Source organism: Squalius cephalus, assembly GCF_949319135.1.
Source record: "Squalius cephalus genome assembly, chromosome: 11".
Classification (NCBI taxonomy): domain Eukaryota; kingdom Metazoa; phylum Chordata; class Actinopteri; order Cypriniformes; family Leuciscidae; genus Squalius; species Squalius cephalus.
The window spans coordinates 4,802,667-4,829,148 of NC_137132.1; the positions used below are offsets into that span (position 1 = coordinate 4,802,667).

General features: G+C 38.9%; 1 protein-coding gene and 1 long non-coding RNA gene across 3 annotated transcripts in view; one reads left to right on the forward strand and one right to left on the reverse strand.

The window, feature by feature from the left end:
• The window catches only part of LOC307167486 (uncharacterized protein), a 565,869-nt gene that overhangs the window by 22,368 nt on the left and 517,019 nt on the right, over positions 1-26,482 (forward strand). The window lies entirely within an intron of this gene.
• Positions 5,613-7,925, reverse strand: LOC307167772. The gene is made up of 3 exons (XR_013822865.1): positions 7,753-7,925; positions 7,093-7,291; positions 5,613-6,493 (listed from the first exon to the last, which is right to left on the reverse strand). It is a non-coding gene; the product is annotated as an uncharacterized lncRNA (long non-coding RNA).

Consider the following 26,482-nt stretch of genomic DNA (forward strand, 5'->3'; position numbering starts at 1 on the left):
ATCACGTTGGACACAGCTGCCATGAGACCCAACAGTCTCTGAAACTGTTTCACCATGAGTGACTGGCTTAGTTTCACCCCATTTATGGCTGTAAGAATCGCAGAAATACGTGCTGGAGACAATCCTGCCTGCATCGTTGTCGAATCCCAAATTACACCTAGAAAAGTGGTCCTCTGAGCTGGCAGGAGCACACTCTTCTTGGTGTTGAGCCGCAACCCCAACATTTTTATATGAGACAGAACGACATCTCGATGCTGAACTGCCATCTGCTCGGATTGAGCTAGTATAACGGCACCTGAATGTTTTCTCCAAACCAGAAAACAAAACACGCTTCAACTGATGCCTTCGATGTCTTCTATATTTAATGTCTTCCTCTCAAGAATCAGGACAATCAACATCACAAACATCAAATAGACACCGCGAAAAAAACAAAATTACAATAAAATTTGTGATTAAATGATTTTGCCATGATGTTGTTCGATATATTGCTTATTAAACTGAAATCAATACACACAGTACCTTAAAATGATAAATAAACGATAACCAAGATATATGCAAACATACCGTGTGCTTTCCAATCAGGATTCAGGAGACATTTTCTGATCAAACACTCTTCTCAATTTTACACCTCTCAATTTGTTTTTTTCTTTTTCCGGTGTTCATGCAAAAAATCTAATCACATGACCAGTATGTCTTATGTAACTCATTTTCTCCAGTAGGTGTCACTATTGCCAAATTATTATGCAAATCAAATATACAATTCCCAAATATTAAAGTATTACACAACATTTATAAAACAAAACAAACAAATAAAAACAAAAACTTTCAAAGGTGAAAAATATTCAGCAAGAACACTATCTGCGACAGCTACAGCTAGGATCAACCAATTGTCGATATAATTTAAAGGAGAACTCGGCAACTCTAGCAAACTCTAGTCACTTCTTCGCTGATTTTCCCTTTTGTTGTCGCATGTTTCCCCACGAGCTCCCCCTACAGCTGTGGGGCGTATATTTCACAACACGGTCGTAAAAAACTCACTTGCGTCCCCCCCCCCCTCTACCGCTGCTCATGTGCGTTTGTTATGATCGGAGCAAGCCAACTGTATCGTGTGGAGCTATGTCTACCGAGGTGGGTAATCTGGTAATACATCATACATGCGTGTGTGTTTATGTCGAATTGCCGTAAAGCAATTAGTGTTTTGCGCTCGCTCTCGTTCTCGTTCTCGCTTCTCACGAGACTTCCAATTTCTGTCTTGCCGGGACGGTAGTCCCCAAGTTGCAAGGTTGGTTTTCCGCCTGGGAACGCTGGGGGGAGCGGGGGGAGTCACCAATATCCCCAGAACAGGTTGTTTAACCATCCAAATGATTTCTAGACAGTTTTATTAAGTTAAAAAAGTTACCAAGTTCTCCTTTAATATGCGAATGCCTTGGAGTCTCAGAGGAGCCAGAGCTGCATCCACGCATTTTGTAAAGGTGCGGAGTGATAAACCTAGGCTGAAGGGAAGAACCCGATATTGGTATGCTTCACCCCCGAAAGCAAACCTCAGGAATGATGAGGATGGATAGATACATGGAAGTAAGCGTCCTTCAAGTCTATTGTGACAAACCAGTCCTCTGACTGAATCTGTGACACAATCTGTTTGAGCGTAAGCATCCTAAACTTGAGTTTCTGAACTCTGCTGTTTAAATGACGCAGATCTAGAATAGGACATAACCCCCCATCCTTTTTCAGAACAATTAAGTAACGGCTGTAAAACCCTGATTCTCTGCTGGGAGGAGAAACCCTTTCTATAGCCCCCTTTTTGTAGAAGCGTCAGAACTTCCTGCTCCATAACCAGAGCCTGCTCAAGGTCCACCACTGTGGGAAGGACCCCTTGAAATCTGGGCGGACGAAAACCGAACTGAATTCTGTAACCCTCTACTATTATATGCAGGACTCACTGATAAATATTTGGCAGTAGTTTCCACGCTGCCAGAAATTCTACTAAGGGAACCAGTTTCTAGAGACTGGCCTCTGGATTTGGTTGAACAGTCACCGAAGTGGCAGTGCTGCGACTCTCCTCAAATAATCACCCTCCAGAGGGCGCCGAGAAGGAACGATTTCTCGAAACCATCCCTCCCCAGAGGGGACCCCCAGCAGTCTCGGGGACATTGAACCGGCGAGGAAGAAACCTCTGGAACGCTGCAGATTGCTTTTTTTGTTTCTTGAAACCTATCGATGACACAATTTATAGCGTCACCGTTCCATCTTTACTTCGTTGGCAATCAACTATTCCCCCGAGTTATGACATCAGTCAATATGTCATATTCCCCCGAGTTATGACATCAGTCAATATGTCATTCTTTTCACCAAACAGAATACTCATTCCACATTTAAAATCATAAAAATCCAACCAAAATCAATGGATCTGTGATGATTGCACTACTAGTTGATCAACAGGCTCAGAACCTCAATAGAATTTTAGGCTACTCTCAAAATTCTGAAAAACATGCTAGATATTTAACGTCATGGCACACTTATGCACACACACGATCATAGTAATATGAATGAGTTTGTTTGGAACAACCAACCAACGGTAACCAACGGTTACCAACAGACTTCAAAGCTGCTCATCATTGTCTGTGGTAAGTGAGAGTGACTTTAGTGAATACCGGTAGGTCTGCCTCAGCATTTTGGGAAAAGAATGGTAATATGGATATTGTAATGGTAATTAACTGAAAGGACCATGGCAGTTTTCAAACAAGTATATTTCTGATGATTCCTCATCCCAAACGTATCCCTGTAGCAGCAGCATTCATTCTCTTCTAGTTTACTTAGCTAGCTTTAGCCATTTTAGCTAATTTCTGTGGTTTCTTTAAACAGCCATAACTCCTCACAAGAATGGGGTAGAGACTTTTTTTTTAATGCACAGAACAGTGTTAATTTTGTTGACACTATAATTTTCGTCATTAATTTCAACATTTTTTTGTCATTGACATTGACGAAAGTGTCAATAAATTTTCCTCATAGTTGTCGTCATTTAAAGTCGCCATTAACCGGAAGTTTCAAACGACTTTTCTCCAGTGTTGTGACGTATTTCCAAGTGAAACGGAATATTGAATAGAGAGCAGGGTTTTACTTTAGCGCTCCTCCTCTTCACCTCTCGCTCATAGCAGACTAACGGTTTGAGGGGAGTTGCCACGCCCTCGTGCCATATCACATGACAGGAGGAGAAGAGAAGTCGTTTCGAGGGGGAGGGAAGGAGAACATATTTGATTAAAGAATATAAGGGCACATGAATTTTTAAAAATTAATGAAGTGCACAGATAAATCATCTATCTATAAATTACAGAAACGTCTGTCTGTCTGTGTGTGTGTGTCTGTCTGTCTGTCTGTCTGTCTGTCTGTCTGTGTGTGTGTCTGTTAACCACATATCTCTTGAACCGTTAGTCCGATGGATTTCAAACTTGACAGGTGTCTCACTACGGTCACGAGTAAGTGCAGTGCCAAGTTTGACGTTGTTTGGATGAGAAATGCTAAAGATATGGTTAAATATATCATTTTTAAAAGGTTGTGGTTTAAAAATAAACATTCTGACATTAGAGAGTTGTATCGGTCAAAGAAGCCCCAAGAAGGTTGTGGTTTAAAAATAAACATTCTGACAATCTGTCAGCTACACTGTTTACTTCTGAATATTATAGTTTGGTTCCAAAATGTGATAAATCCACTGATCTATATATAATGACATTATATAGATCAGTGGATAAATCCATTTTGATTAATTTGAGTAAAAATGTGTTTTCTTTACCAAGAAACCAACAATTACTAAAAACACACACAAAAACTGATTTTGCACGGGCACTTTGCACTGCTCCCTGAATCGACACGCTTATTCATTTGTGGATGTTAACTGAATCTGTAAGTCAGCTATGCTGTTTACTTCTGAAGATTATATTTCATTCTGGTGCGCTTAACGTTATCGCCACTGTGTAATTAGCCTATGCTATTCACCAACTAAACATATCCTATTCAATGCGTTCACAGTCTCTTTCATGGGCATCATTTGTAGTAGCCTATTCACAAACTGTTTCCTAAAGCATAGCGTTTTCTCGGAGTTCACTGTGTGCTTTCTACCATGCACAAATAAAAATGTCACTGAACTTTTGCTGTGTAATTGTAACTATGAACACACCAAACCAACAATTACTAAAAACACACACAAAAACTGATTTTGCACGGGCATTTTGCACTAGCACTTAGAAGATGGTGGTATAGTATACATAAACACTCAGTCAGCTACACTGTTTACTTCTGAATATTATAGTTTATTCACAGCCATCATTTGTAGTAACCTAGCCTGCTCCATGAATTCAATGCGTTCACTTTCTCTTTCACGGGCACCAAACCAACAATTACTAAAAACACACACAAAAACTAATTTTGCACGGGCATTTTGCACTAGTTTATAATAAACACAACAATATTACATATGAAAATACGAATTGTAAAATTTGATTTCATGGCGACTTTAAAGCTGTTTTTTATTTAGTTATCGTCTCGTTTTCGTCTGTGATTTTTTTTTTTATGTCACTGCAGTTAAATCTGTGTCTGTATTGCATGTTCAAACTTTAAAGATTATTCATATTAACAGGCTAATTATTAGATGTTATCTCCGGGAGTATATAATGGGTTTAGAAATTTTAGAGAAATTCTAAATTAATGCATTACAATTTAACTAAACCCATTCGATTTTAGATTTAGTCGACTAAAATCTTATTGTATTTCGTCGACTAAAATTAGAGTAAAACTAAAACAATTCAGATGATTAAAATATGACTAAAACTAAAATGGCATTTTAGTCAAAACTAAATAAAAATTTGCTGTCAAAATGAATATTCTGTAACCAACAGAAAGGATGATGTCTCATACAGATGATGTCTCATACAGACAGAATCGTTTGTGGCACACAAAATGTTGTGCAAAGTACACAAATCGTAAAACTATTGACCATAAGAGGAAAAAAGTTTCCTTTGAAGCAGAACTTAATCCGGAGCCAGACAGCAGCAGGCCTACTAAAAAAACAATGCCACAATGTCAATGCCACAGCCCATCAAACACAAGGAAGAGTGCTTCATTTGTGGAAGAGCATGCACGACCTGAGGGAATAGATCCCCCATTTTGATCGCCACTTATGACAGACAAAATGCAGTATGGGAAAAAGCAAACAAACTTGAAGATGAAGAGATACTACACAAGATTCATGGTCCTGATGGAAGCAGGTGTACTAAAATGATTGTTGAGGACTTCCGATACCACAAGGAATGCATGACCAACTACCTGACAAAGCGTCTTCGTTCACAGGAAAAGACTAGTACTGCCACCACTCCATATGAGGCTGCACTGAACCAACTCATATCTCGGATAGATGAGCCCCTTTTCAAAGTGAATGCCATATTCTTCGTTACAGCTTATAGACCTCATAATCTTGCAGAGATATGTGTAGGTTTTTTAATATATCTGTTTATGAAATAACAGGTTTTATAACTAAACAAACTAAAGATAAAACACCCTCCATATTAAATTTAAAAACTGATGTTTCATAAATAGACAAATAACTGATAGTTGTTTTTCTTACATTTGTTTCCAGTCTCTTTTTAATTTTTGGTATTTCTTTGAGTAAGCGATCAATCAAAGAATAATTCAATAATTTTCTTGTTTTCCAACATATAAAACACAAATATTGTGGCATTTCATAGAAACATTGGTTTATTAGTTAACTAGCTACACAAAGTTTACTTGAAAGTTTGGGATCTGATGAAAACATTTGCTCGCTGTGACACAGAACAATGCTTTTTAATATGATACACTAGATTACATGATTGGGTGAAACTCTTCTCACACTGAGTACAGTCGTACGGCTTCTCTCCAGTATGAACTCGCTCGTGTAATTTCAGAGATCCAGACTGAGAGAAACTCTTGTCACAAGATGAGCAATAGTAAGGTTTTTCTCCAGTATGAATTCTTTGGTGCCGTTTCAGATCACCAGCTGTAGTAAAGCTCTTCTCACAGTCACAACACACATGATCTTTCACTTCATTGTGTGTTTTCTGGTGCCGTTTAAAACTCTTCAGCCGTGAAAAGCTCTTTCCACAGACAGAACACACATAAGGCCTCTCATCTGAATGAACTATCAAGTGTTTTTTTAGTTGTGATGATGAAATAAAATCTTTACCACACTGATCACATTTAAATGGCTTTTCTCCAGAGTGAACGTGCAGATGATACTTGAGATAACTTAAACATGTGAAACTCTTCTCACACTGAGTGCATGTATACGGTTTCTCTCCAGTGTGAATTCTTAAGTGTCTGTTAAGGTCTCCTTTCTGTGTGAAACTCTTTCCACACTGAGTGCAGGTGTGCGTCTTTTTGGCTTTTGTTCTCTGAATTGTAAAGTTACGATGTTCCTCCTCCACTTCATTCAGTTCTTGTCTTTGCTCTTTCACTCTCACCTGGTCTAAAATACACAGAAATACAGTTAGAATCAGTTCAAGTGAACCCTGATTTAATAGCAGAAAGCAACAGAGATCAGATTCAGATCTTTCATATGGCAAAGGTTCCCCGTACGAAAAAGAAGTGTACTTCAAGTTATTTTAATAAATTATACTTAAGTAATGTTCAAGTATATTTTAAGTATACTTTATGAAGTAAGTACTAATGTCAATGTACTAGTAGTATACTTGTAAGTGTATTATTTAAATAATGCTTGGGACTAAATTCTTTAAAAAAAAAAGATTTGAAGTAAATGCCTGTGTACACTACCAGTGGACTAGCCTACACAAACATTCAGACAAACATCTCATTTTCTTTATAAACGATTATTTTCAGTATGTAAAACTATATGAAAAAGTATTTAATAGGCTACTCAATTAAAAGATTAAAAAACTTCAAGCCAAGTATACTTAGAATACTTATTTATACTTTTAAGTATATCTTGATCAAAAGAAGTCAGCAGTCAATTAGCTGCAGTTCTCTATCATTTATCATCCATATACTGCTTATTAATTCACATCTAACAAAGCAGTCAACAATGAAGAATCAAGAATGGACACCAACCTATTTGTTCCTCAGTATCTTCATGTTTTATTCCTGATGGTTCTGGATCACTCATGTCTTCAATTTCCTCTTTAATAAACTCCATCTTTAACAGTCACACAGATTTCAGCTGCTACTCCTGGAGTTTGTCCTTCTCTTGTAGGATGATGGGAATATTCCCAGTATTTACTGGTGAATTGCTGTGGGAGGGACATCAGATCTGCCAAATTCAAAGAGAAGTTATTTAATTACTTTACTTACATTCAAATTAATTGAACATGTTTCTGATATAAATATAAATAATTGAATGCAGTTACATATCAGTTGCATTTAAAACAAGGTTTGTTTAATTATTGTCCAAAGACACCGAAACAACAAGACCATCATGTTAAACTGCTGCTGAAAAACCTCTTTCAGTCTTTGTCTCCAAAAGTTCCCTGTTTTCACCTCATTCATTATAGTAATGTCGGGATCTTCTGTAAAGTGGCACATTAAGCTCATTTTATTGGTGTCAATAGAATAAAACTAAGTCTGTGGAAAAACTCTCTGCTAACACTCTAATTAAAAATAAACTGGGACACACAACATATTTCATAACATTAGTAACGTTACTTAAACACGTAAATTCTCGAGTTGTTTAACTTAATGTTAAACTCTGTAATCTGGTAACATCTCTCTCACCTGCAGACTGGAAATATACGGCATCCGAAGAAAATAATCCACATTTGTCCTTGATTCACGATCGTTAACAGCGTCACTTTCAGCCTCAACTGGTTAAAGTTTCAACTCGTCTCGAGTCTCTCCTGCTTCTGTCTTCTGCGCATCCTCAGTGCGCAGAGTGTCATGTTTCTTAAAGGGGCCGCATATTCTTAAGTAAATCACTTTTCATCACTGATACGCAAATACACTATCGTCAGACTTATGACTTCGACAGTCTAGTCACCTGAACTGGGTTAATCAAATATTATCAATACCAACAAAAATATATCTTTTCGTAGAAAGACTTGTGTCTAAAAATTAAAGTTACCCAATAATAACTTGTTTATGGAGCTGTTACATAAAATAAATTTCATAATGCGATCATGCTCATAGACGGGAAAACAGCACTTTTGATTGTAAATGTTGCTTGATTTTATGATGCTTGCTTGTATTGATCCTACATCAGATAATTATATTAAAAAAAAAAGGTAACAGTAACAGGATACACTCTCAGAAAAAAAGGTACACGGTGGTACAAATAATGTTCCTCAAAGAACAGTTTTGTACCTTTTCAATAATAGTACCTTTAATGGTACAGGAAAGACCACTGATGATACTGTTTGGTACCTGTTAAGGTACAATTGAAATGAAGGTACATAATTGTTCTCACATCAAGGGTACAGTGATGGACCAAATTACTGTTTCATTCATGATTGGTTGCTGTGTTCAATATTTGGCATAGCAACAAGACACTGATTGGTCGAAATCGCTTCAGCCACGGAATTTTCCGAACTGACAGCGAAGCAGCAGGCTAACATTACACGGTCGAGATTATTTTATCAAACTTGAAGAAGACGAAATTTAAAGGTGAGTTCTGATAATTTATGTATATATTTAGTTCACAAGTCTAAAATATAAAATGTTTCAGCCACTTAACATTAATTTAGCGAGTTAAATTAGCTTTGCTCCAAATGCTTTTTAGCCATTTGACTTGTAAGTTATAACGTTACACTTTTTAATTTTTTTAATGCAGTTATTGACTATTATTAAGTCATCACGTGTACAATATATGGCGTTTGTTCTCCATTATCCACTATAACGTTAACTGTTAAATGTTAACTTTGCTATTAGGCGACATGAAACTGACTGCCCAAGGTTGCTGCAGCCGTTACTGCATTTTCAAATAGACCGGAGAGCGGGAACTTCGCGAAGCAGATTACGAGCACGGAGCACCACCACAACCCTTATCGTCAGAAGAACTTTAGTGGCTGGACTCGAATTATAAGACGAAGAGAAGAGGAAATTCAAAGGTGGGTTTTGTTTATGTTTAACCAAATAAAATGTATAAAACGTTACAGCTACTCAACATGATAATAGCGAGTGTAAATAGCTTAACGTTAATTGTACGAATCCAGTCAGTGATAGCCGTCTGCAAATATATTTTAAAGCAATTGAGTTTCTGTGGCGTAAGTTCACATTTAAAAAATTATTGTTGTAAATGAATGCTCAACCAGAGGTGCCATGCTGGTGTACTTTACATTAGTCTACAATAACTTACTGTAAGTTATGCGGTTTTGGAACAACGTGATTGAACGCCAACGAACAGTGCTCAGATAAAATAGTTGATCACTCGTTCTGTGTTTAAATGAATGCGATTACCTCATTCTGTCCTAAGTCATATACATGTCATATACTCAGCTAATGTGTCTGTGATTTTTAGATCATGATGGGGTAAACTGTCAGTGCTGGTCTCACTGACTCTGATCACACATCTGAAAGTCTTCCTGCGTCCTCAGCTGCGAGGCAAGTATCAGTACAATGTGATTTTGAGTTTCTTAATCTTATGATATTCTTTTTTTCTGATGAGGTTGAATTTATATTTCTAAGACAAAATGTTTGCCATAATGACAGAGTGATGTCAATCTTGATAAAGCACAGTAACTGCACTTCAAATGAACTCAAATGAAAGATTTCTGTCACTTAACTGAAAGTATATTCCCTTAATACTCTGACACTCACAAAGTATGGTAGCCTACTACAGGTACCAAATGTCAATATGAAATGTAACGTGCAAAATGGCAATGCAATGTGTAAAATGGCAATGTATTTCTGTATTTATGTTTACATTTTCTATATGATATGTGCAACATCTGGAGCAAAAAAATATTCAAAATCAATAATATAATAATTTGCATTACTACACTAGCTTTAACATAAAATTAAAACATACATTTGACAATTTTATAAGTTCAAAAATAAAAAAAGAAATGTATTACAGAAATTAGATGTTTAAAATGTTCAAGCAAATATTATTGCAAAATTATAATTTAGGTTATTTTTCCTAGTTGCTTTTACACTCAAAGTTAAGGCACTTGATGCAATGATCGTCTCGGAATCCTTTTTTTAAATCCAGATTGAATTTTGCCACGTTCATCGCGGGTATTTAATAAAAATGCAATCATAAGTGTCTTAACTGTAAGTGTAAATGCAATTAAGGAAAATAGAATTTAAATGATCATTTTGCTACAATTTTACGTTGAACATGTTAAAGGGTTAGTTTACCCAAAAATGAAAATTCTTTCATCAATTAAGAGCTTTCTGACCCCCCATAGACAGCTAAGCAACTACCACTTTGACGCTTTAAAAAGTTCCTAAAGTGATTGTAAAACTAATCCATATGAATTGAGTGTTTTAGTCTAAATTTTGTGCTTCCTTTATGATGAACAGGTTGAATTTAGGCTTTTATTCATCAATTCACATCAGATACGGTAAAAGGAAGCTCTAGCATGTTTGCTTGACATGCGAAAACAAATGAGGTTCATTCTCGTGTGTTGCGCAGCAAGTTTGAGAAAGAGGTTTGTTCTCACGTGTCAAGCATGTTCGGTTGAGCTTCTGAAATCTGTTCATCATATAAAGCGATCATGTCTCTTATGAAAATTTGAACTAAGGTAAACTGCTCGATTTAAATGGATTGGTCTTACGATCTCTTTATGAACTTTTTGAAGCATCAAAGTTTTAGTTGCATGGACTGTCAATGGGGGGACAGAAAGCTCTCAGATTTCATTAAAAAGATCTTCATTTGTGTTCCAAAGATGAACGAAAGTCTTACAGGTTTGGAACAACATAAGAGTGAATAATTAATGACAGAGTTTTTTTAATTTTGTGTGAATTATGCCTTTAAACATCTCTAATCATTTTTGTATTATGTTTAAATTATATGTTAAAACAAGTGTAGGAGATGGCTAATTTAATTATATTATTGAATTTGAATTGTCACTTTGCCCCAAACATTGCACATATGGTATGGAAAATGTAAATTTAAATAAGAAAAACATTGGCATTTTATATATTACATTGCCATTTTGCATATTACATTTCAAAATGTCTTTTGATACCTGTATGCTACCATAATAAAGAGACCATAAAATAATCTGAATTGAGCAGTTTAGTCCAAGTTTTTCTGTAGAGATACGATCATTTTATATGATGAACAGATTTAATTTAGGCTTTTATTCACATATAAATATTCATCAGTTCACACATCAGTTGCGGTAAACGGAAGCTCAAGCATGTTGGCTAGACGTGCGAAACCGATGTTCATTCTCGTGTGTTTTGCAGCACGCTTGAGCTTCCGCAAGTGCGGTTGAGCTTCTGTTTGTTCAATGTTTAAATGTGAATAAAATCCTAAATTTAATCTGTTTATTATACCAAGCGGTTGTCTCTTCAGACATTTTTTACTAAACTTCTCAATTCAAATGGATTAGTTTAACATTTTACTTTTCTGGGTATTTTATATGAAGCTTTAAGTGAATCATTTAAAACTTTGTGGAAAATGTAAAAATTCAGAAAGTTTTTGTGTGTGTGTGTGTGTGTGTGTGTGTTAAACTTGTTTTATCTGCATTTCAGTTATTTCAGAAAATGGACCGAATGCATGCTGTGGTTGATTTAAGGTGTTTCCAGGATTCCTTAAAGGTATAGTTCAGCAAAAAAAATTAATTCTGTCATTAATTATACACCCTCATGTCATTCCGAACCGGTAAGACCATCGTTTATCTTCGGAACACAAATGAAGATATTTTTGATGAACTCCAAGAGCTTTCTGTTCCTCCATTGGTAGCCTACGCAACTAATACATTCAAGCCCCAGAAAGGTAGTAAAGACACCATTAAACTAATCCAAGTGACTCCTGTGGTTTAACCTCAATTTTATGAAGCGATGTAAGCTTTGTTTTGCCAAAAAAAACAAAAAACATTATTTACCTCTACTCTATTTACAAAATAATATTATCTAAAGCACATTCACAGAACAACACCCGGTCTTGAGTCAACACAATTCGCATGCGTCGTAGTGCTCCCCCTACTAAATAAAGTGGTAAATTGTGTTTTTCGCTAAAACAAAGCACCTGCATTGCTTCATAAAATTGGTTAAACCACTGGAGTCACATTACTTCAATGATGTCTTTCCTATCGTTCTGGGCCTTGAATGTGTTAGTTGCATTGCTCCCAATGGAAGGACAGAAAGCTCTTAGAATTTCATTAAAAATATCTTCATTTGTGTTCTGAAGATGAACAAAGGTCTTATAGGTGTGAAATGACATGAGGGTGAGTAATTAACAAAATAATTTTCATTTTTGGGTGAACTAACCCTTTAAGTAAAAATATTGAGGTTGGCTAAGCTGAAATCCGTTATAGAAGCACATCACATGGATGCCAAACGAGATGTTGCAGGATTTGTAGTTCACCCAAAAAATGAAACAGTCAATGGGGCCCCATTGACTTCCATAATATGAAAAATATTCTATGGAAGTTAATGGGGCCCCATCAACTGTTTCATTTTCAATTCTTAAAAATCTTCTTTTTTGTTCAAGTAAACAGATTTGGAACAACTTGAGGGCGAGTAAATGACAGAATTTTCAGTTCTAGGTGAACTATCCCTTAAGTCTAGAGGTCAAATTTGAGCTCGTCATTGGGAGTATAAATTTAATAAATTTACGTCTGTCTTTTCTAATATTGATTCTTCATTATGTTTAGGAAGAACTGGCTACATCTCAACCTACTGTGCAGATCTTGGGAACTTCTTGACTGGACGTGTCTTCATTGAGAGAAGAATCTTCAGTGTAAAAGTGTAAAAATGGAGGGATCTGAAATTGCCGAGCAGTTCGGGTTGGAGGATGGTGTTTTAAAAATGGAAAATAAAGGGTAATGTGTGAAAATTGGGGCAAAAAAACATGTCTAGCTTTATTGTAGATGAGAAAATATATTTTATGTACTGTAACATTTTAGTGTAATTGCATTTTAAATTCTTTCAAATCTTTTTAAAGAAGTGATATTCTGTTAATTTTGCTAAGTCTTTATTGTATTGTGAAGTCTTTGATGTATTTACACAAAGAAATACTTTACTGTATTTCATATGTTCATATGTATTTGATATGTGCATTCATATGTATTTGATATGTATTTACAGAAATGATTAAATTGATGCCTTTTGGATTCAGATGTTGAATGTGCTTGTTATTCAATAGAAAAATAGCCTTTAATAGTTCTCGTAGGAACAAATTTGACACAGTTAAGGTACAAAGGGGCTTGTCACTGGGGCGGTACCTTAAAAGATCGAATTTGTACCTTTGATAAAGGTACAATATTGTACCAACAAGTTTTAAAAAACAAAAGGTACATTTTGGTTGCCCATGGTACAAATCATGTCCTTTGAGGTACAAACTGGAATGGAACAAATTTGTTCCTCTATATTAAGGTACAATTTTGTACCAGTAAAAGGTACCGCCCCAGTGACAAGGGTTTGTACCTTCTTTGGTACAAAATTGTACCTTTTTTTCTGAGAGTGTAGAGAGACGGGAGAGAGATAAATTACACTAAATTACTTTGGTGGAAATTAAATAGAATCATTCTGACTTAACAAATGTGACAAACACATGAATTTATCAACTTTTTTCCAAATGTCCTCTTTTGAAAAGCCTGAAGGAGTTGTTTTGTGCAGTCTTGTGACCACAAATAAACAGGAGCAAACACGATTGAATAAGTAAATGTTATTTTATGTGAAACTACGATAAATTCAATTTGCTACAATCTGTTAATAGCCCTTGTGGCCCGACTGATAAACCTTCAGGTGTTTTTCAGAATTAATTTTGAAGTAAAGTTTTTGCCACATTGATCACAGATAAATGGTTTTGTTCATTAGATGGACCAAGACTATGACTATGCCTCACAATTACATGTACTATCAAAACACAATGTGGAAGTAAATTACATGAATATATCTAATTCAAGTTAGACCTATTTAGCACACGACCCATCCTGACAGATTTTGCAAACTTACCACTAAGAAAGAAACAGATATTTACACTGCAATAATTATTATCTGAAGCTTCAAATACCACTCGTTTAGTGCCCTGATCAGACTGCAAAAAAAGTCTTTCTAGTTCTCTAAAAAAATCACAAAGATATGTTGGCTTTAATTAATTTTTTTATGTCAACAGGTTCCACCTAACTGGGTTACGTTAAACACACATAATTCCATGGTGTTGAAGTTACATGAACAAATTAAGTCATTTTAAGCGACCCATTTTAGTAGTAGTGAATTTTTAAAGGCTCTCTGACATGATTCAGGTATTCAAATTTTTTATATTCATTCATCCATTAAAGGTACAATATGTAAGAATTTTGTAATAAAATATCCCAAAATCACTTGGAACAGTGTGATATATTTCCTGCAGTTGTGTACTTACAATATCCCAAAAGTTCCCAAAGATTTTTAATTTCAGAGAAATTCAAATTTTAAAGGAGCCGTATGTAAGATTGTGGCCAAAACTGGACCTGCAATCACTTTCAAATTACTGTATAGAGCGGTGTATCCCCTCCCCCTCCCCCTGACTCGAGGTTGCCAGTTAGGCTGCAGGATCCAGCAGGAACGTTTGTAGCTGCAGCTGTGGTAGAGCAGAGCTGGCAACCAGGATGCCGAAACACTACTGACTTCGTGATTGGTAGATAGGTGGAGGGTGGCGCATCAGGCCAAAACAAAACATGACAACATCAACATCAGCTGAGGGCTGCAACTTCACTTTTAAATGACAATATCCTGGCCGTACTACTGTTGTCAGTGATTGTAGTATTTGAAATGAACATGATTTATTAATGTCTAGTGACATATCAGGGCCATTTTATGATTAATTGAAATACATTTCTTACATACAGCTCCTTTAAATAGTTGTCCGTCCCAGGAAAAAAATGTTCACTTGTCGCAATCAGTGAAACTAATCAGTGTTATATAGTTCAACATGATGAAATGTTAGAATAGGATCATGTTATTCTAATGTTGATCTAGCTTACTGCTAGTCTCATATAGCCAACAAACGAACACACAGAATAAAATTATAACTTTCAACACACTCAAATGCAGTTTAGTATGATAGTGTAGAAACAGCACTGCATTACCTCACAAGTTTCATTCGTCTAATAAACTGACCTGTGTGAGTATTATTCTGCTCTTGCATGTAGTTTGGTTGAATGAAATGTCCTAATTCCTTTATATCCGTGGGACTCACTGATACCTGTCTCTTATTAGCAATCGCGCCCAGCTTCATACAACAGTCATGTTAAAAACATCAATGTATTCACTCATCCATAAACATTATTAGATACATCGTCTTGACGACAAGCTCCACAATACTTAGCAAATGTTGCGTCATCAACCTACGCCTTTGTTATTGTAAGAGGTTAGCTACCCCTAGCGGCGAAAAAAAAAAAGACATATTGTATCTTTAAGATTTCATTTATTTTAGTGACACATGACTAAATTGATAATCTATAGCTAGCTATTTGCTAGCAATAGCACATACTAGCATCTAAAATGCTAAGATTTACATGTTTCTTCAGTTGAAAGTAACTGAATCAGTCTACAGCCTAACACAATGCTCCACTCTTCTCTACAATGGTTACCTAATGTAATTTAAATGGTTCTAATAATTCCAATGTATTGAACATTTAAACACAATTACACATATCAAGTCTTCCCCTTTTCTAATTTTCTCACAAAAAAACAACAACATAAAATAACATTTAATTTTAAAATTTATTCTCTCTTAATTCAACCATTTGCAAAGCATGCTGGGAACTAACAAGCACCGCCCAGTTTCAGTTAATGCAACACAAATCATTCATGTAATCCAACACAAACGGATTAAGTAAACTTAAATTTTACATATATTTAAGCAGATTGAACACAATCAAATTAAGTCAGGGCAAAATGGCAGTATACTGCCTCTGGATGTAAGAATTTTTTACTTAACATAAATGATTTGTGTTTAGACAACGCCTTAGGATTTTGTACTGTTAAGTTGAGACATCATTATGTGAACCTTAATAGAAAAAAAACAAACAATTCAAGTCAACAAACACAATTATTATAAGTAAACTAAATATAATATATTATTTAAAGTGCACAACCTTCCTTGTTAATTTTTTGAAGTGGTGCTTTTTGGCGCAACTTAATTTTTTGTCCAGTTCGCAACATTTAATTGACAGTAATGTTTCGGCCTACAAAATGCGTGGCATCGCTTAGAGCACCTACAAGTCAAGGAAAGCAAAAGGATATACTACCCGCCCAATTTTGATATTCTAGGTATTATCAATTGGCCAGAATTTTGATATTGCAGTATAAAGCGATAACAGCTCACTTAAGTAATAAGGAGCTAAACCATTCAGGGCTTTATAAGTAATCAGCAAGAAGTATAGGGAGCCAATGCAGTGGTTGACAGAACCGGGCTAATATACTTCCTGGTTCTAGTAAGAACTGTAGCCGCTGCATTTTGGACCAACTGGAGTTTGTTTATTAAGCGTGCAGGGCAACCACCCAGTAGAGCATTACAATAATCTATCCTAGCCTGCATTTGACATTGAGAGCATATGTCATTATTTAGAGATATTTTAGGATGGAAAAATGCAGTTTTAAATGTGGCTTTCAAATGAAATTTTGCTACCAAAGAGCACACCCAGGTTCCTAACTGAAGACAAAACCTTGACAGAGCAGCCATCAAGCGTTAAATGGTATTCTAGGTTATTAAGTGCAGAGGTTTTGGTGCAATAATTAAAACCTTTGTTTTTGGTAAACCTCAGAATTAAGTATAGTAGGAAATTACACATCATCTATTTTTTTATATTAACTATGCATTTAATTAGTTTTGTGAATTTGTGTGTTTTGTCAGGCTGTGAGGAAATATAGAGCTGACTATCATCAATTTAACAGTGAAAGCTAACGCCAAAATTCCTAATGATATCTCCAAAGAGTTGCATATACAGGGTGAAAAGCAACTGTCCTAGTACTGAGCCTTGCAGTACTCCATACTGAACTTGTGATCGATATGACACCTTTTCGTATACTGTTACAAATTGATGACGGTCATATAATTACGTGATAAGTTTAAGTATAGTGATAAGCATCAGATAGGTATTTGAACCATGCCAATGCAACTGCAAACATAATTTTCGAGCCTATTCAAAAGAATGCTGTTGTCAACTATATCAAAAGCAGCGCTTGGGTCCAGTAATACTAATAGATAGATGCAACCATGATTGGATGACAAGAGTCATTTGTAGCTCTAATGAGAGCAGTCTCGGTACATGATGTAGTCTAAATCCTGACTAGAAAATCCTTGCAGAGACCATTTCTTTCTAAGAAGGAACATAGTTGTGAGGATACTGCCTAGTATTCTAGTATTTTTGACAGAAAAGGAAGATGCGAAATTGGATTGTAGATAACTAATTCAAGTTGTGCTTCAAAGAGGATCTTCGACTTCTGGAAGAAGCATCTCTTTCAGTAGCTTAGGCGGTATAGAGTCTAACATAATACATGTTGCTGATATAGATGATTTAACATGTTTAGACAGTTCTTCCTCGCCTATTGCAAATAATTTAAAGTTTTTTCAAGGTTTTTTTTATAAAATTCAAATTTTTGTTCTGTACATCCTTTATATTTGAACAATTTACTGCAGTAGTAAGACCTGATCCTTTGGTTGACAATAATACTGTATGTCAAACATATCTATCACAGTATTAGGCTAGTATGTTTAAACTCATTAATGTGATTAAAACAATTTTACTCATTCTCTGTGTTCATTAAACAGATTGCTCAAGACAAGATGTTTCTGTGTTATTTTTTAATAATTACTATCAGAAAACAATATACACCATAGTAAATGGACATATCCACTGCATGGAACGGCTCACTTTTGGGGTGTTTTCCACTGTGTACAGTACCTAGTACCTTTACTTTTAGTACTGTCATGATCCTGCCTCTTTCTCTGTCTCCCTCTGCTGGACACACACATAGCTCACACACAGTTCACCACTACGCTCCCTTTCATTACTGACAGCTGTTATCACTTTTCATCACGCTCATTCATCTCCACCTGTTCCTTATCTTCCCTTATTATCTCGGCTTCTTCTACCCTCTCTCTCCTAGTCTTGTTGTCAGATTGTTTGTTTTCTCTGATGCGTAAAGACCTGAGTATTATTGCAGTCCTGTCCTGTCCTGTCCTGTCCTGTCCTGTGGATTTACTGTTTCTGCTGGAATTACTCTGCTGCCGTCATTATTCACCTACAGAGAACTGAGGCCTGTTACCTGCTCGGTGCCCGTCGCCAGAATCCTGTTCTGCTTCATTCACGAGGTCTGCTATTTTACCTGCTCTCTGTTCATCTGCCGCAGAGGAGGATTGTGTTCTCGTTATTACCAGCTGATGCTGGCATCTTCAGTTTGCTGTTTGGAACTCTCTGTTGAAAATACCTGTGGTCAGACTACTGCTTCGATTAAAGAACTGTGATTGTCACTTTTGCTTTTGAGTCCTCTCTTACCTTATCACAGAACAATCTGACCAAAGCATGGACTCAGCAAGTGGCAGTTCTTTCCAGTCGGCAGTCGAGCACCAGGGTGCCCTTTTGGGCAAACATGAGGAGGACATCTCCGCCGCTAGACACGCTGTCGAGACGCTAGCCGCTCAGATGTCAGAACTCTCCTGCCAGGTCCATACCATGCGCCTCCAACCCTCCACCTCACACGATCCTCACGACTCGCCGGAGCCCCGGGTTAATAATCCTCCTGTCTATTCGGGTGAGCCCACTCAATGTCGCTCTTTTTTGACCCAGTGTGAGGTGGTGTTCTCCCTACAGCCCGTGACGTACGCGAAGGAGAGAGCCAAGGTCGCTTACGTTATCTCCCTTCTCGCTGGTCGGGCTCGTGAATGGGGGGCGGCTAACTGGGAGGCGGGGACGGATTGCATCTTCAGTTTCTCGCTTTTCAAAGACGAGATGATCCGGGTCTTCGACCGCTCGGCCATCGGTGAGGAGGCTTCCCGTCTGCTTTCTACTCTTCGGCAGGGGAGGCGCTCCGTGCCCGATTTCTCTATTGAATTCCGGACCCTCGCTACCACATGTGGCTGGAATCAACCCGCGTTGGTCGCTCGTTTTATGGAGGGTCTGAACTCTGATCTGAAGGACGAGATTCTCATCCGGGAGGTGCCCGCTCGGCTCGACGATCTCATCGACCTGGCGATTCGAGTCGAGAAGCGATTCGATTTACGGCGCAGGGCTCGCCGCATGGAGGTCGCTCTCCTTTCCACGCCACCTGTCAACTCTTTTACCCCGACTTCCAGCACGGATCCCGAGCCTATGCAGCTCGGAGGCCTTCGCATCTCGCCTAAGGAGCGCGAGAGGAGGATTGCGAATCGTCTCTGCATGTACTGCGCGGCGGCCAATCATTTCGTCTCGTCATGTCCAGTAAAAGCAAGCGCTCGTCAGTAGGCGGAGGGTTACTGGCGAGCGCCGTCACCAAGGTTACCCCTTCACGTTCGTGTACTACTCTTCCGGTGCTGCTTCATTGGTCTGAATCGTCAGTCGCCTGCTCCGCCTTAGTCGACTCTGGGGCAGAAGGAAATTTTGTCGATGAAGAATGGGCACTTCAGCAAGGTATTCCCATCACTCACTTAAGAGACTCCACCCCCCTTTACGCCCTAGATGGTAGTTCCCTTCCTAGAGTACAGAAAGAGACTATTCCATTGACTCTTACCGTTTCTGGTAATCACAGAGAGACAATTTCTTTTTTGATTTTTCGATCTCCATATACTCCTGTTGTGTTGGGCCATCCTTGGCTTAAGCTCCATAATCCTCACATTGATTGGTCCAAGGGATCCATTTTTTCATGGAAGTTGTCATGTCATGTTGAGTGTTTAGTTTCTGCTGTTCCCCCTGTCTCTTCTGTTTCTGTTTTTCAGGAAGAGGCGGGGGATTTGTCTGGAGTTCCGGAGGAATATCTCGATTTGCGGGAGGTTTTCAGTCGTTCCCGGGCCACTTCTCTCCCCCCTCACCGTCCTTACGACTGCAGTATTGATCTTCTCCCTGGAACCACTCCTCCGCGGGGAAGACTCTACTCACTTTCTGCTCCTGAACGGGAGGCGTTAGAGAATTATCTGTCCGAGTCTCTAAATGCTGGTACCATAGTTCCGTCCTCGTCGCCTGCCGGCGCTGGTTTCTTTTTTGTCAAGAAAAAAGATGGGTCTTTGCGCCCCTGCATAGATTATCGGGGGCTGAATGACATCACTGTCAAGAATCGCTATCCCTTGCCATTGATGTCATCAGCCTTCGAGATCTTGCAGGGGGCAAAGATTTTTACAAAACTCGATCTCCGTAACGCCTATCATTTGGTACGGATTAGAGAAGGGGACGAATGGAAGACCGCCTTTAACACACCTCTCGGGCACTTTGAATATAGGGTTCTTCCGTTCGGATTGGTCAACGCTCCCGCCGTCTTTCAGGCTCTTGTCAATGACGTCCTTCGGGACATGCTCAACATATTCGTGTTCGTCTATCTCGATGACATTTTAATTTTCTCTCCCTCTTGTCAAGTCCACGTTCAACACGTTCGTCGTGTCCTCCAACGCTTACTCGAGAACCGACTCTTTGTCAAGGCTGAAAAGTGCACGTTTCACGCGTCCTCCGTTACGTTCCTGGGCTCAGTCATCTCCGCAGAGGGGATCAGTATGGATACAGCCAAGGTCCAGGCTGTCGCCAGCTGGCCCGTCCCTGACTCTCGTGTCTCGTTACAACGCTTTCTCGGTTTTTCGAATTTTTATCGGCGTTTCATACGCAATTTTAGCCAAGTAGCCGCGCCGCTCACCGCCTTGACGTCGGTTAAGTCCAATTTTAGATGGTCCGAGTCTGCACAAGAGGCTTTTGACCGTCTAAAAAAACTTTTTACCTCTGCGCCCATTCTTCTAACCCCGGATGTCACTAGACAGTTTATTGTTGAAGTCGACGCTTCTGAGCTGGGAGTAGGAGCTGTTCTGTCTCAGCGATCAGTCTCAGATGGCAAGATACACCCGTGCGCTTTTTTTCTCGTCGATTCTCTTCCGCAGAGCGAAATTACGATGTTGGTAATCGCGAGCTGCTTGCCATCCGCCTGGCTTTAGGTGAATGGCGACACTGGCTAGAGGGCTCCTCTGTCCCTTTTATCGTCTGGACTGACCATCGTAATTTGGAATATATCCGTTCGGCCAAGAGATTGAATGCACGTCAAGCTCGGTGGGCGCTATTTTTTACGCGCTTCGACTTCTCCATCTCTTACCGCCCAGGCTCTAAGAACGCCAAGCCTGACGCATTGTCTCGTCTCTTTGATTCCCCGACCACCGTCACCTCCAGGGAGGAGATTATTCCCCCCGGTCGTGTAGTGGGTACTACGGTTTGGGGAATCGAGAGACAGGTTAAGCGTTCACTTTCTCGTGTCGTCAGCCCGCGAAACTGCCCTAGGGGCTATCTTTTTGTCCCGATGCCTACGCGTTTAGCTGTTCTTCAGTGGGGTCATGCATCCAAATTAACTGCCCATCCCGGCGTCCGGGGCACGATCGCATCTATCCGCCAACGTTTCTGGTGGCCCACGTTAGACCGTGATGCGCGTCGTTTTATCGCGTCCTGTCCTGTCTGTGCCCAGACCAAGGCTAGTAATTCTCCTCCTGCTGGTTTGCTGCGTCCGCTACCGGTTCCTACTCGTCCGTGGTCCCATATTGGTCTCGACTTTATTACTGGCCTCCCTCCATCGGCTGGTAATACCGTCATCCTGACTGTGGTCGATCGTTTTTCTAAATCCGCTCACTTTATCCCACTCGCCAAACTCCCCTCTGCCAAGGAGACAGCCCAGATTATGGTTAATCATGTGTTCAAGTTGCATGGGTTACCTACCGACATCGTTTCCGATAGGGGTCCACAATTCGCCTCGCAGTTTTGGAGAGAATTTTGTCGCCTCATTGGCACCACTGCCAGCCTTTCCTCGGGTTTTCACCCCCAGACTAATGGTCAGGCCGAACGGGCCAATCAGATTGTCGTCCGTACTCTTCGCAGTCTAGCCTATCGTAATCCTGCGTCCTGGGCTGAGCAGCTTCCCTGGGCAGAATATGCCCACAACTCTCTTCCATCTTCTGCCACGGGTCTCTCTCCCTTTCATTGTTGTCTCGGCTATCAGCCCCCTTTATTCGCGTCACAAGAGACTAACTCTAACTGCCCGTCCGTTCAGACTTTCATCAGTCGCTGCAAGCGTACTTGGAGGAGGGTGAGATCCGCTATTTGTCGTTCGAGAAGACGCATGAGTATCGCTGCTAACCGGTCTCGTGTCAAGAGTCCTCGTTATATGACTGGTCAGAGAGTGTGGCTTTCCACGGCAAATTTACCTCTCCAGTCCGAGTCTCGTAAGCTTGCGCCTCGTTTCATCGGACCATTCCGTATAATCAAGATCATTAATCCTGTCGCTGTCAAGCTTAGTCTGCCGCCTAATCTTCGTCGTGTCCACCCAGTATTTCACGTTTCTTGTCTTAAACCTGTAAATCGTTCACCCTCTCGTGCCTCGTTCTCCGACGTTCGTATTGAGGGTTCTCCTGTCTACACTGTCCGTAAGATTATGGACATGCGCCGTCGTGGTCGTGGGCACCAATATTTGGTCGATTGGGAGGGGTATGGTCCTGAGGAGAGAAGCTGGGTCTCCCCCCGGGACATTCTGGATCCCTCGCTCATTGATGATTTCCTCCGGTCTCGCCAGTGCTCCCCCTCAGGAGCGCCAGGTGGCGCTCTTTGAAGGGGGGGTACTGTCATGATCCTGCCTCTTTCTCTGTCTCCCTCTGCTGGACACACACATAGCTCACACACAGTTCACCACTACGCTCCCTTTCATTACTGACAGCTGTTATCACTTTTCATCATGCTCATTCATCTCCACCTGTTCCTTATCTTCCCTTATTATCTCGGCTTCTTCTACCCTCTCTCTCCTAGTCTTGTTGTCAGATTGTTTGTTTTCTCTGATGCGTAAAGACCTGAGTATTATTGCAGTCCTGTCCTGTCCTGTCCTGTCCTGTCCTGTGGATTTACTGTTTCTGCTGGAATTACTCTGCTGCCGTCATTATTCACCTACAGAGAACTGAGGCCTGTTACCTGCTCGGTGCCCGTCGCCAGAATCCTGTTCTGCTTCATTCACGAGGTCTGCTATTTTACCTGCTCTCTGTTCATCTGCCGCAGAGGAGGATTGTGTTCTCGTTATTACCAGCTGATGCTGGCATCTTCAGTTTGCTGTTTGGAACTCTCTGTTGAAAATACCTGTGGTCAGACTACTGCTTCGATTAAAGAACTGTGATTGTCACTTTTGCTTTTGAGTCCTCTCTTACCTTATCACAAGTACAGCCTCGGTTGAGGGTCCAAGCGAGGCGTACCGATACAAAATTGTGACGTGTAGACACTGCAGATCACTGATTGGTCAGAATAATACTATGTGATAATAATAAGAGACAATACACTACTTTTAGTATAAACTCCATATTTTATCTCAGAGAATTTACCTGAATGCATTTGACATGAAAACAAATTTTGCTCACTTGCAATATTTTTTCACATGAGTGTAAAGGCCTGATGAACATCTAAAACTCTTCTCACACTGAGTACAGTAGTACGGCTTCTCTCCAGTATGAACTCGCTCGTGTGATTTCAGGTATTCAGACTGAGAGAAACTCTTGTCACAATATGAGCACTTGTAAGGTTTTTCTCCAGTATGAATTCTTTGGTGCAGTTTCAGATGCTCAGCTGTAATAAAGCTCTTCCCACAGTCCAAACATATGATCTCTCACTTCATTGTGTATTTTCTGGTGCCGTTTAAAACTATTCAGTCTTGAAAAACTCTTTCCACAGAGTGAACACACATAAGGCCTCTCACCTGAATGAACTATCAGGTGTTGTTTTAGACTTGATGATGAAATAAAATCTTTACCACACTGATCACAGTTAAATGGTTTTTCTCCAGAATGAATACGCAGATGATGACTGAGAGTTGACGCTTGAGAAAAGCTCTTCTCACACTGAGTACAGTCGTACGGCTTCTCTCCAGTATGAAGTCGCTCATGTTGTTTCAGGTTTCCAGACCGAGTGAAACTCTTGTCACAATATGAGCACTTGTAAGGTTTTTCTCCAGTATGAATTATTTGGTGCAGTTTCAGATTTTGAGATGTAGTAAATTTCTTCCCACAGTCAAAGCACATATAATCTCTCACTTCATTGTGTGTTTTCTGGTGCCGTTTAAAATGATCCAGTCTTGAAAATCTCTTTCCACAGAAACACACATAAGGCCTCTCACCTGAATGAACTTTCAGGTGTTGTTTTAGATGTGATGCTTGAGAAAAACTCTTTCCACACTGAGTGCATGTATACGGTTTCTCTCCAGTGTGAATTCTCATGTGTTTCTTAAGGTTTACGTTTTGACTGAAACTCTTTCCACACTGAGAGCAGGTGTGCTGCTTTTTGGTTTTTGTTTCTTGAATTTTAAAGTTGTGATGTTCCTCCTTAATTTTCTCCAGTTCTTGTCGTTGCTCTTTCACTTCGATTCGATCTAAAATAAATATAAAATAATAATCAGTTCAAGTGAACCCTGATTTAATAGCAGAAAGCAACAGAGATCTTGTATCAGACCTTTGATGTGCCAAAGTTTAATTCTGTCATTCTCTTGTTAATATGATCAAAATGAGTTTGACAACTGTTATAGCCTATACAATATTATGATTAAAAGTACATAAAGATGACAATTAAAATGTAAGCATTTCTATAGAATTTTTCATTCATTGACTGTTTTCATAAACTTATTATTTTACAGCCACTAAAGCAGTCATCAATGAAGAATCAAGAATTGACACCAACCTATTTGTTCCTCAGTATCTTCATGTTTTATTCTGGATGGTTCTGGATCACTCATGTCTTCAATCTCCTCTTTAATAAACTCCATCTTTAACAGTCACACAGATTTCAGCTGCTACTCCTGGAGTTTGTCCTTCTCTTGTAGGATGATGGGAATATTCCCAGTATTTATTGGTGAATTGTTGTGGGAGGGGCTTCACTGCAGGTGTGAACTGTGATCACTGTGTGATACTGACGCCCACAGGACCAGACCTGGAAAAATCAAAGATAAGTTACTGAATAGATACTGGATTACTTTAACAGCAAAACACACACGGTGCTTCAAATATATTTAGTTCAAATATAGAGCATTTTGAGTTATATATTGGTAGTGTACAAAACAGCCCTAGGTTGCTAATTTTTATGTAACCCAGAATATTATAAGGATGAAACAGGGCACATGTTATATTATTATTATATTATATATTAGACGACAGAAATCCACTTAATATGCAATATTCAGACTGAATAGAGGAGGGTTGTAGTCAATTCCTCACGTTGCTTCGGTAGCAAAGTTGTTTTGAAACAACGCCAATGTCTGGTAACGTTATAAACTGTACAATGACAATACAAATACAATTTAAACAATGTTTTTGACAAAACAAAAATTATTACAAAATGATAAACCACACACGTGAGCTTAATTAGTAATTATGCAAGTAAATGAACAAACTGAAAGAAAATGCAAATTCTCTCTCTGACAGAAGGTGGCGCTTGTGGAAAAGCAGAAATACAGCAGTTACTCCTGAACACAAGCAGCGCTTATAAACTACTTTATTAGGCATTACGGAAATATAAAAGAAGATGCCATTGAAACTTTTATGAAGACAGTCATTTCCCTTCAGATATACAGTCAAATAAAAACTCCTCAGATCTGCACTAATCACAGGAATGGTCTATTTCAGAGTCAGAAAGAGAGTTTGCAGCTGTGGTTTCTGTAGCCTTTAATATTATTTTTAGTCATGTACTTTAACCTGAAGGGAAAGACACTAAAAACACATTGATAGGTGATTATCACATAAAGTGATGATCCTGTAGTTGGTCTGACACTAATGACGTGCTTGATGTGGCAATTTACAGAAGATCTCAGATATTACCATAATGAATGAGCTGAAAACAGGGACTATTGAATGAGATAAAGTTGCTTTTCAGCAGCTCAGTTAACCGTGTTTGTTAGACTGTTAATTTGCTAATTGACATTCACACAGTTTTGTTTTTCTTTAGTCAAGTCATCCTCATTTATATAGCGCTTTTAACAATGTAGATTGTTTCAAAGCAGCTTTACAGAGATAAACATAATTTAAGGTAAGGATATTTTGCCTTTATAGCGGTTCTTTAATAAAGTTATTTTCCAGCTAAAGTTAGTTTTGATTGATTCACTTCTGTTGCAACGATCATTTGTTATTAAATTAGGGGCCGCCAAGACGACACCATTCTCTCTACACAGACTTTAA